The sequence below is a fragment of the Chrysochloris asiatica genome, unplaced genomic scaffold (genome assembly GCF_000296735.1).
Source record: "Chrysochloris asiatica unplaced genomic scaffold, ChrAsi1.0 scaffold00112, whole genome shotgun sequence".
NCBI classification, from domain to species: domain Eukaryota; kingdom Metazoa; phylum Chordata; class Mammalia; order Afrosoricida; family Chrysochloridae; genus Chrysochloris; species Chrysochloris asiatica.
The window spans coordinates 6,842,049-6,851,589 of NW_006408630.1; the positions used below are offsets into that span (position 1 = coordinate 6,842,049).

A 9,541-nucleotide genomic window follows, 5' to 3' on the forward strand; every position below is an offset into this window, starting at 1 on the left:
CAAACCATGCATACAGTTGTCCTTCACCATTACAGTAAAAAAAAAAAAGTGTCTTTATCCTAGAGTCAGAATTTCTTCTAGCTGTCCACATTGGGAGCACTATTTAAGGGAATTTACAAGTCTGTTTTAAGAACCTTACCAAATAATGTTTATGATTGATAGCATTAAACTTTTGAATACATAAATCATATTCCATTTAGGGGTGATATTTCCATCAAAATTGGACCTTTATTCCTTAAGCATCCCTGTCATCTTATTAACAGTTTAAAATCACTGGAGCACCTGGAAGGCAGTGCTTACATAGCCTGCTCTACTTTACATGATTCTACATCAATACAAAGTCTCATTAGCCTTATCACTTTCTAGTCCTTGAGCACAATGGGGTATGTCAGGCAGCTGACACTGTCTGTGTGCTCTAATGCATAAACTTAATGGGATTGTAGAATAAGATCTCCAGCAGTACCATGAGCTATTCAGAGTTACTGTTCAGCTTGCAAATAGGTTATTCTGAACCATCCAGCTATTATTAGAATGTATGAAGCCTTTAATTTTGTCTTAACGATGTTTTTGTAAAGGAGGTTTCATTGAAATGTAGACCACATTTCAAAAGGCTAAGAAAAATAAAAAGGACTCTCACTCACACATAATCCTAGTGATATTAAACAATACCATATGATGATGTCTTCACCTTCATTCCAGCTGCTACCTAAGTGGTTTTGAAAGATAACTTCACCTTGTGGATTCCATTGTGCAAAGTCTGAAAGGTTTAAAATGAATTCAATACTTTTGGATTTATAGTAAGTAAAAGGAAACACTTTTTAAATGAACTTAATTGGCAGAGATGTCTAAATGCTTCTTCTGGGAATATAAGGATGAAATGATAATATCGGATAAAATATTCTCAGACTTGGGATTTGTTTAACCACTACTGCCATCATCACCCCACCAACAAATACAGATTTCATTGATGTACTGTAGCACACATAAAACCAGTTTTTGTTGAGCCAATTCCAACTTATGATGACTTCATGTGTTTCAGGGAATTAGAACTATGTTCCATAGGATTTTCAATGCCTGCTTTTTGAGAAATAGAGCTTCAAAGAAGGTAAAAACAATCAAGAGCAACCTTGAGAAATTATGTGAACAAAATTTAATTGGGAAATAATCTTGTAGTTCACAGGATTTTCAAAAAGGAAAGAAAGAAAACTCTAGACTGAATATACAAAGCAAGACAAGAAGTCTATTTTATGCTATTTGTTCTCTTACTGGGTACCACTACTGTACCTCTGTAAGTAAAAACAAAAAATGAATCATTGGTGTAAAACACAGCAATTAATTTTTCTAAATGCAATCAGATGAAGTGTAGTCTGTAAGACTTTGAACAGGAAAATCAAAGCCAGAGTCAGTTCTAGACTGAATAACTGCCATTGCACACTTTGTTATTGACAAGTCAGTACAGAAATAAAAAATTCCCTTCATGATCAAATTGTTGTTGTTGTTGTTAAGTGCCATCAAGTCAGTTCCAACTGATAGTGACCCTGGATAGGGTTTCCGAGGAGCAGATGGTGAGATTGAACCACCTACCTTGCAGATCAAATGGCTTTGCAGTCTAGCACAATAACCCACAGTGCCACGCCAGGACTCCTATGATCAGTGTTTTCTTCATTAAATTGTAAAATCAATGTTTTCTTTATTCAAAAATTGTAAAATCACTCCCAACCCATCCCCACTTCTCCAGCTAAATATAGTTACATACTTTATACCTTTCTGCTTTATCTCTATGTGTGGTTGATAATGTGAGGAAAATAATTTACTTTAAAGGGAGTTAGCTGGATTCTTATTTATGTCACCTCTCACTGTATCTAAACAGCTCCTAAGTTATCTTTTTTATTTTCTTATTTGAATGGCTTAAATATTCTTCTTTATTTCCACTTCTAATATTTTCTTGTGAAATCTTATTTCTTTTTACCCTGAGTACCAAACTATTAACTTAATTCTAATCTGACTATAATCTGTCTTGTACAATACCCCTATATTTGGTTATTACTAGTTGTGCCCAGTCTCCATAATTCATGGTGACACCATGCATAACTGAATAGAATGTACCCCAAAGTTGTAATTCATAGAAATTTCATTAGATTTTCAGAAGTAGATCACGGGAGCTTTCTCCTTTGTCTGTTTTAGTCTGGAAATTCGACTGAAGGTTGTTCAACATTCAAGCATCTGCTGACAAACACAAAATCAAACGTAGGTCTCTATCATGTAAAGAGAGACTTCTACTAAGAAATTACAGTATTCTTAATTCATTACTAAAAAATTAACTGCTCCCACTTCCGATTTTGTAGGCGGCAGAAGCAGAGTCACGTAGGATAGGCTTCGTGGGGGAGGGGCTGAAAACCCAGAGAAGCTGCTTTCATGGAACAGCCCCTGAGCTCTGGACCACTCATAAGGTGCAGGGTGTCAGTTTCCTGTACCCACCGGTGGAAAAATCACTGTATAAAAGAAAATATTGTGATTTAGAAGTGGATTAGGACATGGGACTCCCTCTGTTGCCACCCTGCCCCAGCTGAGTTCAGAGGGTGGGGCCACAGCCAGACCAACACAGAGAACCAGCACTAAAACTGGCACCATGACATTTGCAAAAGGGAGGTTTAGGAGGATTATACACATTTCTTCCTCCTCTTCCCTGTCGTGCCTTCTCTGCCAAGCCTGCACATCTTCAGGGGAGTGAACATGACCCCCTAAAAAGGTCCACCATTGAGTCCACAGTTTGCCCACAGCACATAGAGGAGGAACCCCATTGGTGCCACAGGCTGATTCTTTGGCAGCCGCTTATGACATCTGACTCTGGGACCCAGCCCTAAAGTTAACTCGGACAGGAAATTTTACTCCTGCCTACCCAGTAAATAAAAAGCAGGTCTGGCCAGACAGACAAACCTTATGAACACTCTGGAAAACTCCAACATAAAAGGAGAGAGCCAACACCAAATACCCACAGAAGGATGCAACTATTTTGAGAATTAAGCTGTAAACATGCAGAGACCTAACTGACCTTCAGAAACAAATATAGTAGTCAATCTTTCTCCCATTAACTTCAAAATATCTATCTGTGCACCTCTACAGTGATGACTAGAGGAGGAGCCTGAGTGAGTGGACACCCCCACCCACTGCTGGAAGTTTCTATGGTGCATGCACACTACCTGTGCAACAAAGGTGACTGGCCAATTGGCTACAGTTTTACTTTTGTTTTTGAGTGGTGGTTTTTGTCTCTGCTTTTATATTGCTTCTGGTTTTGGTCCTTTTGATCACACAATTTTCCTGGAGGTGGGAGCTTTTTCTCCCTATGTTGCTCAAGAAAAGACAGCAATCATGGCCATATAGCCAAGTTACAAGCATATCCCATAATATTCTACTATTGAGACAAAAGCCAATTAAAGCTGCTAGGCATTACAAGCAAAGAGGGAAGCCTTTCTCCTGATCATATCCACTAGGAGACACTCAGTAAGCTCAACAACACAGCAACAAACATCCATTTAAGCATTAAAACCCCACCTAACTACAGAAAATGATAAAGAAAACACAACAAAATATATCAAAACATGTCCAAAAACAGAAAAGAGTAACAGAATAATGAGCTGGAGGCAGACAAAGGCTTTCTAAAAGAGGAAAAGCAGGCTTTGGATTTCCCTGAGAAGGAATTCAGAAGAATGATAAGAAAACAAATTCAAATGCTTCGAATAGGGGTGGAGGATAATAAAGAAGTCAGGAAAGTTCTACAGGAACAATCAAACAAGATTGATACAGCATTGGAAACAATTCAAAACCTGTAAGAAGTCCAGATGATTAATAATAAAATATCAGAAATGGACAATACACTGAAAAGTGAAAGGTACAGAATTGAAGAGATGGAAGCCAGAACCAGCAAGATGGAAGACAAATCTCTCAATACTGCTAAGATAGAAAAGCAAGTGGAAAAAAGGATAAAAAAATCTGAAGAGAGTCTAAGATTCATGCTGGATAATATGAAGAGGAATCATTTAAGAATTATTTGCATTCCGGAACAGGAAGAATCAGAGAAGTCCACAGAGGAGATAGTTGAAGAGCTTCTGGAAGAAAATTTCCCTAACATCTTGAAGAAATAGAAGATAAACATAAAAGGAGATGAAAGAACCCCAGGAAGGATAGACCCCAAAAGAAAATCACCAAGACGTATAATAATCAAGCTCTCCAAAATCAAAGAAAAGGAGAGAATCCTAAAAGCAGCCAGGGAAAAGTGACGTGTTACCTACAAAGGCAAGGAAATCAGATTAAGCTCTGACTTCTCAGCAGAAACCATGCAGGCAAGAAGGCAATGGGAAGACATATATAAAAACCTAAAAGAAAAATAGTTCCAACGAAGAATCATCTATCAAGCAAAACTGTCAATCAAATATGATGTTGCAATCAAAACATTCCAGGATAAACAGAAGCTAAGACATTTTTTCAAAGCCAATCCAGCACTTCAAAACTTCCTAAAGGGAGTTCTTTGGACTGAAAACCAACAAGAACAGACAACAATCAGAGATTGACAGATGTGGCAGATGGCAGAGTCCAGAACAGAACAAAATTACAATAACGAAGTCAAAGGAACTGGGAGGTCTACCAAAGATCAAAATAATAACAATTCAAAGAAGAGGAAATATATAGTAACTGAAATCCAGGTGGTGAGGAGGTCAGGTAGATTAAAGGATACAATAGACTGTCTTATACAGAGGGAAAAGTTAATAGACTATAGGGTAACTGCAAATAAAGTTAATACTTCACAACTTCCCATGTAAATGAACACCCAAGCAGAATAAGGAAATATGAAAACTAAGAAGAAATCAACAAGAAATAGCACAAAAAACACAAAGTCAGCACAAGAAGGCATACAGAACAAAGGCGTGAACAGCACTACCAAAAAATTAACCTAATAGAAACAATTAATTCATACCTATTGATAATTACATTGAATGTCAATGGATTAAATGCACCAATGAAGAGACAGAGAGTGGCAGAATGGAAAAGAAAGCATGACCCTTCAATATGCTGTCTGCAAGAGACACACCTTACACTACAAAGACAAAAACAGACTAAAAGTTAAAGGATGAAAAAATATATACCAAGCTAAATGCAATAATAAACAAGCAGGAGTGACAATACTAATCTCTGATTAAGTAAACTTTAAGAAAAAAAAACCAGCATAAAAGATAAAGAAATACATTATCTCATGATCAAAGGGTCAATTGAGCAAGCTAACATAACGATAATAAATATCTAGGCTCCCAATGAAAGAGCACCAAGATATATGATGCAAATCCTACTAGAATTGAAGAAAGAAAGAAAGAAATCTACAACTGTAATGACAGATTTTAATACACCACATTTGAAAGAAACAGAACAACCAGAAAGAAATTTGACAAAGTTAAAGAGGCACTAAACAGCACAATTAACCAACTTGACCTCATAATGTGTACAGAACATTCAACCCAACAACAGCATGATACACATTCTTCTCTAGTGCACATGGAACATACTCCAGAATTGACAATGTGTTAGATCACAAAGCAAGCCTCCATAAATTTACAAATATCAAAATACTACTAAGCATCTTTTTCAGACCACAATGCTATAAAACTGGAAATAAGCAATAAGACCAAGGAAATAAAGTCAAATGCATGGAAACTGAATAACACCCTGTTGAAAATGACTGGATGAAAGAAGAAATCCAATGTAAATTCACAAAGTTCCTAGAAACAAACGAGAACAAAAACACAACATGCCAAAATCTTTGAGACACAGTGAAGGCGGTGCAGAGAGGACAATGTATTGCAATAAATGTGCACATCCAAAAAGAAGAAAGAACAAAAATTAACACATTAACACAGCGTTTGCAACAATTAGAAACTGACCAACAAAGGGAACCAACAGTCACCCAAAGAAAATAAATAATAAAGATCAGAGCAGAAATAAATGAGATGGAAAACAGAAAAATGATAGAATCAACAGGACAAGTCTCTTCTCATGAATCTAGAGTCCTCAGCTGCTCCCTCTCTCCATGTCCCATCTCTGCTTCCATCTCTGCTGTCACTATTTCTCTGGATAAGGTCTAGCATTCCACTTATGCTCTTCTCCCTTGATGGTCCTAGGGTCCTCTGTTTCTGGACTGTAAGATTAACTACACTCCTATTTTTGTTACAAAATTTCTTGAACAATTGTGACAGTTGCAATTAGTCATGATAACAATTACTCACTATTGAATAATAAGAACCTTATCCCCATCTCTTTTTACCAGACCCATCTAGACAACATGAAAACTATTCAGTGGGGAAGCTTTCTTCCCCCACATACTCTTAAACTAAACTCCCTCTTGAAAGCTTGTAAGCCATTCAATTTGTGCCTTTTATTGCCCCTCACTTTAGGTAGCCAATATCTTAGTTGCCTGTTCCTGCATACCCTGTGTACAGAGGTGATAGCATAGATACTTGATGTTAAGAATCCTTCCCTCTCTTGGTATTAAAGCTAATACCTCCATGAGTATAGGTCAAGTTTATCAAATTGTAGCAATTTACCCTTGTTTCCTTTATCAAATTTTTATTTAAATCTTCCTCTAGTCGAGTTCTGATTATCAAGCCACTGAGGCTAGGTCAAATGGGCACTATCTGCAAGTTTGGGTGTTCTCATGCATCTCCCCTCACTTCAGATCAGCTGTATGCTTCACTATCAGCTCTAGTCCTCTCTGGCTATGTCCTTGTTCATGGACTCTGGTGTCCCTAGATCTCACCATACTGTGTACCAACCAGCCCTTTTTCTTCTCTCCCTCATCTCCAGGTCACTGAGAGTCTATGGAATGTGGTTGAACTCAGCCCATTTCTTTACTGCTGCCTTTCCCCCTCTTCCACTCACCAGTAGACCAATGTGGTCTTCAGAAGCTTACATGCCTGCTTCTGTGCTCTTTTTGAGTTTCAGTCTCAGAGGGGGGGTTTGTCGAGAGGGAACTTGATTGCTTGCCTTGATGGCATTCTGACAAACAACTTACTTATTCTTTTAATAGCCAGCCATGCTATCATTTTTGGTTTGGGTTTTTCCTGATGATATTTTGTTGAAGATGTATCTTCTGTCACTCTTGCTGTTCCAGGCTGGTCCAAGCAAGAGGCCTATCTCACTGGGTGAGTTCTAGAACCCCATTTAGATATTCCAATTAGTTATAGGCTGAAGATAGACTTACAAGCTTTCTGTATTCATGTTTCCAGACATTCCTTTGATCCCACTCAAGTATCTATTTTACAAAAGTAGGCAAGGGAAATGAATATTCATAAGACAGTCAAGCATTTTAGTAATAATTCCTCTCTTCAGACTATGCCTCAATCCTTATATCATAGAGCCTTGTTGTTTCAAGTTTGAACAAGCATCACTAAATGGTACCTTTGTCCCATTTAACCCATGCAAATCTGTCTCAGTGTTCCCCTATCTACCTTGTTCTTACACCCCCTCCCCCTTCTTGTGTATTGCCCTCACCAACACCAGAATTTGATGTGTCTACCCCCTAACCTGTGCTACACCATCGCCTGCCTCCACCTCCCCCAAACCACCCACCACACCCTCACCAGTAACCAACAAAGAAAAAAATTCCTCTTTTTCTGGGTATCTTTTCTGAAGCTTTTACAATAATGGTTGTATGCAATATTTGTCCTTTTGTGACTGACTAATTTCACTCAGCATAATGTCCTCAAGGTTCATCCATGTTATGTGGTAGCTTGAAGGTTCCTTGTTAATCTTTAGGGTAGCAAAATATTCCATTGTGTGTATGTACTAATGTTTGTTTATCTATTCTTCCATTGATGGGCACTTAGGCTGTCTCCATCTTTTTGCTACCGTGAATAGTGCTGCTATAAGCATTGGCATGCATATATCTACTTGTGCTATGGCTTGTATTGCTTGTGGATATATGCCAAGTAAAGGAATTGATGGATCATATGGTATTTCTAGTTCCAACTTTCTGAGGAAGCACCATACTGTTTTCCCGAAAGGCTGGACCATTTTGCATTCCCACCAGCAGTGTAGTAAGGTCCCAGTCTCTCCACATCCTCACCAGCATTTATTATCCTCTGAAGTTTTGAACTTTGCTATTATTGCTGGTGTGTGATGATTTGCATCTCTCTAATCACTAGTGATCATGAACATTTCTTCATATGTTTGTTGTCTACCTGAATGTCTTCAGTGAAGCGTCTGTTCATGTCCTGTGCCCATTTTTTGATTGAATTACTTGTCTTTTTCTTGTAGAGGTGTTGCACTTTCCTATAGATTTTAGAAATTAGCTCCTTGTCTGATATATCATTGCAAAATATTTTTTTCTCATTCTGTGGGCTCCCTTTTTATTTTTTAGGTGAAATCCTTTGATGCACATAAGTTTCTAATTTTTAGAATGTCCCACAATCATCTATTTTGTCTTCTGTTGTTTGTGTAATTTTTGCAATGCTTCATAGTCTGTGAGTGCCCTGGATCAGAGCCCTCAAATTTGTCCCTAGTTTTTCATTGATAATCTTTTTAATTCTGTGATTCACATTTAGGTCATTAATACATGCCGAGTTGGTGTTTGTATATGGCCTGAGGTAAAAGTCTTGTTCAATCTTTTGCATACCAATTTCTAGTTCTGCCAGCACCATCTGTTGAAGAGACTATGTCTTCCCCACTCAATGTACTTTGGCTCCTTGTCAAAGATCAGTTGGTTGTATGTGGATGGGGTAATTTCTGGATTTTCAATTCTGTTCCATTGATCTATGCATCTTTCAGCATACCAGTACCAACCTGCTTTGACCACTCTAGGGGTGTAGTAAATTTTGAAATCAGGGAGTGAGAGGCCTCCAACTTTGTTCTTCTTAAGCAGTGCTTTGTTTATCCTTTTTCTTTTTCTTTTTCCTTTCCATATAAAGTAGGTAATTGTTTTATCCATCTCTCTAAAGAATGTCGTTGGACTCTGGATTGTGATTGCATTATATGTGTAGATTGCTTTGGGTAGTATTGACATTTTCACAATGCTAAGTCTTCCTATCCAGGAGCCATTTTTATAAGTCTCTTTTGTTTTCTTATAGTAGTTTATTTTGTATAGGTCCTTTGTTTCTCTGGTTACATTTATTCCTAAATATTTCATCCTTTGGGTGGCTATTGTAAATGGTGTTGTTTCCTAATTTCCTTTTAAGTGTTGTCATTATTATTATAGAGGAATCCAACTGATTTTTGTATGTTGGTCTTGTACCCTGCCACTTTGCTGAATCTTACAAAGAGCTCCAGTAGTTTTTTTCCTGAGTCTTTGGAATATTCTATGTATAAGATCATATCATATGCAAGCTTTACTTCCTCTTTGCCAATTTGGATTTCTTTTATTTCCCTATCTTGTCTTATACCTCTGGCTAAGACTTCCAAAACAATATTTAATAGAAGTTGTGATTAAGGGCATCCTTGTCTGCTATCTGTTTGCAAGGGAAAGGTTTTAGTTTCTCTCAATTAAGAGTGATGTTAGCTG

General features: G+C 37.6%; 1 pseudogene; it reads left to right on the forward strand.

Moving 5' to 3' along the window:
* Nucleotides 1–378: 378 nt before the first annotated feature.
* Nucleotides 379–9,541, forward strand: part of LOC102839588 — a 13,788-nt pseudogene continuing 4,625 nt past the window's right edge.